Source organism: Ammospiza caudacuta, chromosome 4 (genome assembly GCF_027887145.1).
Source record: "Ammospiza caudacuta isolate bAmmCau1 chromosome 4, bAmmCau1.pri, whole genome shotgun sequence".
Lineage (NCBI taxonomy): Eukaryota > Metazoa > Chordata > Aves > Passeriformes > Passerellidae > Ammospiza > Ammospiza caudacuta.
The window spans coordinates 65,905,281-65,914,119 of NC_080596.1; the positions used below are offsets into that span (position 1 = coordinate 65,905,281).

General features: G+C 36.1%; 1 long non-coding RNA gene across 1 annotated transcript; it reads left to right on the forward strand.

The window, feature by feature from the left end:
• Positions 1-1,516: 1,516 nt before the first annotated feature.
• LOC131557209 (uncharacterized) lies at positions 1,517-8,081 on the forward strand. Its single transcript, XR_009274710.1, has 3 exons — positions 1,517-1,572; positions 4,995-5,093; positions 7,456-8,081. It is a non-coding gene; the product is annotated as an uncharacterized LOC131557209 (long non-coding RNA).
• The last annotated feature ends 758 nt before the right edge of the window (positions 8,082-8,839 follow it).

Sequence of the window (8,839 nt, forward strand, 5' to 3'; positions counted from 1 at the left end):
TACATTAACTCATTCACAAATTAAAAATTAAAAGGAACCAGAAATACACAATGCCAAAAAAAGTGTTTTTTAAAAATTTGTTTTTTCTCCTTACTATATTAAAGCCTAAGGGTAATAATGCTATTTATTGTACAAGCCATTAATTCAGTACTGTTTTTCTACAATACTTGACAACATTTTGGGAAAAAATTAATTTTATCATTCTTCTTCATTTTTGTGTTAAATACTAGGAAAGTCATAATTCATCAGAAGCGAAAAGAAGAAAGAAATAATTTTTGTGAAAGTATACAGAAAGTGAAAAGGACCTGTACAAAGTTTCCTGGAGATTTAGGTAAGGTTAAAAAGATTTGCACTAATACAAGATTCAAGACACTATTAGACCATTACTTAAAAGAGTGTGTACCATTATAATCACCTTCATACAGGCAGACAATGAAGGATATCTACTTATCTGTTGTCTACAAACCATTTGGGGATAAAAATATGAAAAAGGGAGCTAAACAGGAGGACAGGGATAAAGCCGGCACAGGAACATAAGGGTGTGAATCAAACATTAGTAAAACTGATGGTGAAATAAGAAGGTACCAAAATGATCAAATTTGCTGAAGATATTTGCTTCTTCATAGGCAAAAAATTGTAAGCTTTTTGAAGATGAACAGAGTTATGAAATAAAGTTGCATGTGACAGGCAATTCCTTTCCCTGCTTCTTGTGATCTTACGTACATATAATATGCAACTTCAGTTTAATGATATCCATACACAAAGCCAACATTGTATATCACTGTTCCATACTTTATTTCCAAATGGATTCAGTTTATTAACTTGCATTTATAAATGTTGATAACACATATAACATGACTGACTTGACAAGAACGAAACAGATGGAGCATATCAAGTTGTAAATGTAGTGCGATGGTGAAAACATTAAACTCAGCAGCACTTTGCCATTGAATTCAGGCTGGAGCGAGAACAAGGATCAGACTTCAAAGCATGGCAGGAGTAGAAGAGCTGCACATGACTTTATAATAGTTCTCAACTATTTTAAAAGCCCTATCAAAGTGCAGAACAGCAGCAGTGTTGCAGTGCTTTCAAAGGGCTGGGAGCTCTGCTGGCAATGGGCCAGAAGCTGTCACGGTGACAGAACTGCACTGTGTCACCTTCTCCAGCTGATACGTGGTTGCTCCTGTCTGGAAGCCTCTCCATGTCTATCTAGTTTATTGCCAAGATTTTCTGGGAGGAATCACTGCCATCTTTTTATATGGATAGGTGTTCTGCCTCAGGACTAAAGTTAGCTTTCTTCACAACAGTTTTGTGTGGAGGGATAGAATGTAAGAAAATAAAGATGGTGCAGAAGGTAGTCTCACACCTGAGGAGTTGCAGCTGTACTAATCACCAAAGATTAGGAGCAGCCCTGCCCTTAATAGGCCACAGCTGTGTCCAATAAGGAGATGAGTGCTACAAAAGAGTGGGTTAGCTGGGTGAGGAGAGAGTTGGTCTTTGTTGTCTGTGCTGTGAAGGGAGTTGGAGGCTGTGAAGGAGAAGGAGTCTGTACTGTGAGAAATCACTGTGAAGGTATGAGAGCTTTGCAATATGATGACAACAGTGTTGTGGTGCTGCGATACACATTTGTAGGTAAAAATGTTGAATATGCCCTGGTGACTTGGCTGCTCTTGAGCAGTGCTGGCACAGCCTGGAGGTTTTTAATTTTTCTCATTATGCCACTGCTCCCAGCCAGTGAGCTGGGTTGGGTGAACACTGTTGAGATGGCTGAGCTGAATTGAGCAAAGGCATGATATACTCTGCCATAAAAGCTGGGGAACGGAGAAGGAAAGGGGAACATTTATGGTTATAGCATTTGTCTTTCTAAGTTATTAGGCATGGTGAAGCCCTGCTTGCTAGGAAGTGTCTGGACATTTGCCTACCCATGGAAGTAGGGAATCAATTCCTTAGTCTTCTTTGCTTGTGCATGCAGCTTTTGCTTCACTTGTTGAACTCTCACATAAACCTTCTCTCCCTCCTCCTAATTTCTCCCCAGAGGAGAGGGAGTGAGTGAGTGTCTGTGCAGGTGCTTGACTTGTGGGCGACATCAGCACAGCCCAGCAGAACAGAGTCTGCAAGGCTGCTCAAGCTAGACCGACACTACGTGACATCTGTGTCAGAGATTCCACTGTAAGGTTAAAATACTCTGCTAAATCACACTTTAAATACTCACTATACAGCATAAATTGACTTTCTAAATAATTTTAATGCCAAATAATGTGATTGTTCTCTTCATCTCTGTAGTCCAGTTCCATACTCAGGTATTTTATACTATTTAAAAATTCTTCTACTGGAAACAGAGAATATTGCTCAAAAAATTTCAAATGGAGGTGCCAAGTGTAAGTCTTGGTATGTGTCTGTTCAGGAGAGATGGCAAAGTAATATTCTACAGTCTCAATTACCCTTACTCAAATGGGCCTTTCAAACACATTTGGTGGGCCACACACAAAAGGAATTTTCTTCCTTTTCTTGTTAGTCAGCAAGAAAATGGCCACAGGCCATAGTAAGTGAATTGTGGGCTACCTCAGCTTCAACTAGACTATATATTCCCTATCCCTGGGCTCAGCACTGCCCCTGATCCATATCATAGGTTATCAATACATTTCTTGGGTCGTGTGGCTACAGTGTAGAATGGGCACCAACAAAATGCTGAGGTATTAAGACAAAACTGTGTGATGGCTGTGTCATATAGGGGCCTTCTGTCTGGCCTTGAAATATGTGAGTTTGTGGCTATATGGCAGAAAGTCAGCAAAAGCATCTGTGCTTTATAAAGTAAAGCAAATATCTGTTCAGGAAAAATTTATTAAAATATCCTGTAGGCATCCTATTCACAACAGCCTTCACAACCTTTTACTTTAACATTCATATTGTCAACATTTTCTGGACTAACCTTACTAAATGTATTTTTAAATCCATTAAAAGCCTTAGCTTCAAGTTTTTGCATGAAATATCAATACTATTGATTCACGCTTTTTCTCTCCTCAGGGCATGGTTTAATTTCACATCAGTTTGTATAATGAAAAAAAATGAGTGAATCTGCCAGAAATGAATGCTATAAAAATCAATTAAAACACCTTATCAGCAACAAGGATAGTCATATCTTTTTACTAATGAAGGAAGATATATTGCAACATAGAAAATCAGTTAACCTGATACCTGTGTCCACTAGCTGATTTTGTGCTTCAGTTGGCTAAAATGATTTATGCAGGTGTATTTGAATTTAATTTGCCCACTATCAGCATTAAATTAATGAAAGATTAAGTAGACAACTCACTTCAGTGGAATGAAAATTGAATTATAAAATAATAAAAAATATTTTTATCCTTTAATGTTTTGCAGCGTGTTTATTTTTGTTTCATCAGCATAAACCATTTGTACACTATGACTTCTACTCACAGCCAGGAAAATAATATATATATATATATAATACATATAGATACTCCAGAAATCTATTTTAAAAGATACTTTCTTTTCCTCAGAATGCAGTCTTGCTCTTGAATAATCCTTGAGAGACTTGACATTGAATTTGTTAGTGATAGGAGTTTACCCCATGAAATATACATTAAAATGTATTCATCCTGTAGAATTGAAGAGAGGCTGGCTGGAAGGAGCTTGCAGCCCAAATTTCCACCTGAGGTAGTATCATTTGTCTAGTCAAGCATTGAAAGCTTCCAAGGTTGACATTTTTACTGTCTCCATGGGTTACTTAGAGTGCTGTAGCATCAAAGTGAGACTCTTTAGAGTCTGATTTTCAAGACTTTTAACATTGGAAATTTACATGAAGGATGTTAGGTGGTTATCCCTTCTCAAACCCAGATCCTTCTTGTCCTCAGAGATTTAAGTTCTACATTTTTCTGTTTCTTTAACATGTGGATTACTGCAGTGATTGGAACACATTTTGTGGTGATGGACTGTGTTAGTCTGCCTGGCACAATGGAAAATGGTGTACCAAGTAGCATGGGAACATTGCCCAGCACCAGGACCCACTGTGTTGCTAAATACCAACACCATGAATGTAAATTAGTATTTCCCTCGGATCTGGGAAAATAATCTAAGTGTTGGTTATTATGCCTCCACCAACCTCTTTTACCTAGATGATGGGTGGCTGAGACTTGAAATTATATTCTGTTGGCTGGGACCTTGACAAGATTTTGGCTAAGAATGAGTTTCCCTGTGGAGGTTTTCTGTATAATTCCAGACGTTAATTTTCATCTCATGTAATGTGGTGTATCTTCAGCTGCCACTGTTTTTTACCTCTACTTAAAAGGTTCTAAGTGAGAAAGGATCCTAATTATATATATGTTCTGATTGTTTGTCACATTTTATCTATGTAAGACAATGAACATTAATTTTTCAGTGTAAGATGTGCTTTCATTAAACCAATAGCCAAAGCTTTTGGGAACTTACTTTTACTTGGTTTTAAAAATAAATGTTGAAGCTTTTATTCGCTTCTGCTGTGGCCTTTATGAGCACTAATGCTCCAGACCTTTATTCTTTTCAATATAAGCTGCTAGTGTATCAAAGTGGAGGCCAATAGTGCACCAGAAGATAAGCTTTTACAGTGGCAGTTCCAGAATTCTATTAAGTAAAATTATTAAGGATTTTAAAATAAATGGGCAATTTATCTTAGGCTAGGAGGTTTGTGCCAATTTCATTAAGGAAGAAATATACTTGGTAGTCCATCCTTATAATTGCCATAAAATGCTGCATTTTAAGATTTTTTGAAAACTTTTGAAGATGCAGATCATCTGTCCGTGGTATTTCCAAGATTAGGATAACAGATTTGACATAGGGTATGAAAATCCCAGCAGAACCTGCTGACAACTGTTGATTATCTAATCCCAGCAGCCTGTCTGCCTCACCTGCAGCAGCAGTGAACTACCACAGAATCACAAAGGCATCTGCATGCCTTTTGTCCCTTACTATGTCTTTGCGCCTTCCATTCATTCCCACAGGTGATCTACAAGACAAACACCATCCCAAATCAAAGTTTGGCAGCAAATAATGAATATAAATGTGCTTCAGTGGAAGAAAGGCAGTTATGGAATTAAAAGGTAGACTTCTTTGTTTTTCTTTTCCCCTTTCTTTTCAAACTGGTATAGCTCCTTACTCCTTAGAGTTTAAAATTGGTAAAAACTTTTAAATTTTTTTTAGTGATCCCTGTATAACAATCCATAGGACCCTCCTGTGTTATTCAGTGGTGTCTTGAAGGAAGAAAGTAGTTTTCTGCCAAATGGTTTTGTCACAGATTTTCCTCTTTGCTAAAAAGGAGCCACTTTGTGCAAATCTGTCCTGGGGGTAATATTCAGAAATATAATTAGTACATGATGCAAACAGCTATAAATTGGATTTGTGGCCCTAAATGTTTGGCTATGAAGGTATGCAGAGGATATCCTGGAATAAAAATAAGGAATGGTAAAATTGTTTTTTATGATGAGGATGGTGCTTCTTCTGTTATGGATATTAATGTGATCCTCATTCTTTCCTGCGTTTATAAGTAGATAATAAAATCTAAATAAATTTGCTATCTGTATTCAGAATGTTTGAACTCATAACCAGGATTGAAAAATCTATTTTGATTTTTGCATCTCTAAAGTTTGACAGTGAGTTAGTGAGTTAGAAACTGTAAGTGATTATACCTGCTTCTATAATTTCTTTGCACAAAGCTGGAATTATTCTGATGATAACCTGAATGTATCTGATATATCCTTGGCAAAGCAGTTTCAATGAGTCCACCAGGATGTTTTTATCAGACAGAAAATGAAAAGCCTTTGCTCTGTTTTTAAAAAGGGCTTGTTGAACAAGATGTATTGATGGATCATTAGGTTTCTCATTTTATAAACAGGACAACCCAAGCTAAGAAGCAACATATATACAAAATACCATAGACCATCCATTGCTCTTTCTTAGATGTTTTTGTCATAAAGCCAAGATTCCCAGTTCCAGGGTTTTTCAAGCTTTTTATTTAGATTTGCCTTTAAAGTTTCCATTGACAGTAGCATAGACCTCATTTGTAAGTTACAAACCTGTGTTTGACAATTAATCAGTTTGTCAACTTGAGACTACTGAAAAGCAGAATAACTCAGTTGAAAAATATGTGGAAAGAAGTAATTATGAAATAAGTATCTAAAATGCCACGAAAATATATTTAGGGTACATAAGTATGCAAATATAATTGTTATTTTTGTATAAAATGCTATGTTTCCAAACAGCTAGAAACTGAAGATTAATATAGGGAAGCTCAGAGATCAACTGTAAATTTACATGATTAAAAACAGCAATAAGCAAGTGAGGTTGGTAAGATGTTTCTGCTAGAAGCTATTGATTCAACAGACTAAGTGTCTTTTGGAAGCAGTCTAAATTTACAAAAAAAACCTTTTTGGCTGAGATTTTGCTGATGTATTGGATAACATCTCAGAAAGAAACCTGCAAACCTGGCAGACAAAGGAATTCCTCCGAGTTTGCACTCTCCTTGACAACAGTTGACTCCAAGACAGTTCTCCAAGTGAGCAGTACCAGAGCCAGAGTGCCTCTTTCTTAGAATTTCAGCATTTTAGATAGAACAGAATAAGTTTTCCTGGTGCTGTTCTAAGAGCTACATCGTTAGCCAGACAAAGTTCAGGGACTCAAGTGGCAAAATCCCCTTGCATATACTGAGTCCAAGCTAATGTGAAGATTAATTGTTGCCTAAATAAATATGAAAGACAGAAAATAATGTAAAAAAGGTGAAAGCGGTTAATACAATGCTAGGGTTAAAATGAAGCAAAATCTTTGAATATGAATATTTTGGGATTATATTCAGTATGTTTAATTTTAGGAATACTTATGATTGTTTTCTTGTCAAAAACACTAGTGAATAACAGCATACTGGAATTAAATTTATCCTGTGTTGGCTGCTAATTCCCATTGAAATGCTTGAGAAATATAATAGTAGTTTTAATGACAGATAAAGAGGAGTTATTTGTCTGACCCAAATAGCCTCAATTTATGCAATTTGATGGTTTACAAGTATTTAATCAAATCACACCATTTTGTTAAAAGACACTGTGTTTGCATTATGACATAACTCTTACATCAGAAATATTTCAGTTTTAAAATGAGGGATTTAACTTAAAACCAGGTGTGAGTGCAGAGGGCTACTTAGAGATACCTATAGCATATCTATATGTCTGAGAGACAGAAATTTATAGACAATGCAATTTCTTTTCCGCATACAGAATAAAAAAAATCAACAAATTCAACTTGCTTAGGGGGTGCTTGCTCACACAGAGCCAAACTCTCTAAAATTCCGCCTTCTGCATAGTTATTCAGCAGAAGAACTCAGAAATTCAGTCAAGGTCCATGTGCAGTAACCTGCAAGTGTGATAACCTGCTATCTTTGGAAAAGCCAAGAATGAGAGGGTTTCTCTAATGTAGGTTTGTACAGCAAACTAATACATGAAGCACATCTTAAAGAAGTAGGAAGCTTCTGCATGAGGAGAATGAAACCCCTGTCTGCTGTTTCCTGGAAGAATACTCAGACTTTCAAACCATGGGGTTTCTCTGGGCTTTTTACTGAGATTGTGCCAAAGGCATGAAAACAAAAGACTCGTTAAGCACAGATGAGAACCTTCTTGTACCATTAAGCTGCAGCATTTTCACCTTGAAGAATAGATCCTCCTGTTCTGGTTTCTGAAGGAAAAGCAGTTTGTGTAATTTAAAGCAAGAATCTCTAACTGCTAAACTATTAAGTAAAGGGCATTTGAGATTAGATGGCAGTTCTGGGTTTTCTGAGGACTTCAGGATTGAATTGAGACCAAGTACCAAATCTTCCTACCTCTGTCTTCTAACAGGTGATAGATACCAGCAGACCATCACCTTTGAGAGTTTGTCATAACACAAATCAGTAAATGACTAATGATTCAGAGATGGTCTTTATATTTCCTCATGCCACAACAATTTATTAGTGTACGAAAAGAGATCTATAGAGCTAGTTTCTTAGCAGGTATATATTAATTTAAATCTGAATTAATGATTGTCTTATTTCATACTTTTATAATGAAAACTGCATAATTTCATTTATTAGCAACTTTAATGGATGTATCTAATTAAATGCAGTATGATTAATAGGTATTTGAATATAGACATAAGATCTTTACAAATATTGTGTGTTTTCTGCTCTATTAAAACATGGCATGGTTTTGGCATTACTTCATTTCAATTTTACTAACCAAGGCTTAGGAAGTACTCTGCTGGAAATGATGAAAGATGGAGGCTTGAGGTTCTTACTGAATTAAATTAGGAGAGTTTCAGTGTCCTGTTCAGTGTCCAGATCCCAAGTTCACTCCAACATCAACTGTTGTGCAATAAAATAACTTATAAACTTCCACTTCTTGCAAATGTCCAAAGTTTCTCTTGGTTTTGTCTTTCAGTCTCAGAAAGTAAAATAACTTTCATTCATTCTCAATTCTTGCAAACCTCTTTATTAGCATTATAAATAAATAAATCATACTTTAAACCAAAGCATTTATTAATGCTTTAAAAGAAATTAAAAAAACACTCAGCACAAAACAGACACAATCCTTCAAGAACAGACAAATCCTAACTGCTGAAAACCCAGTTTTAGCAGCAGCTGGTTTTTGGATGTCTGACAGAGTGCAAGTTTTAAGCTAGATACCTAGAGAATGAAAAAGATTAAATTAGATATGCTCCCTTCCAGCAGTTGTGGGATTTAAAGTGTCACAATACTTTGGTTGATTTAGATCCTTAAATTACTGTCTTTTGGAGATTTTCTTCTCAGAACAGTGTCTAATCCCCACTT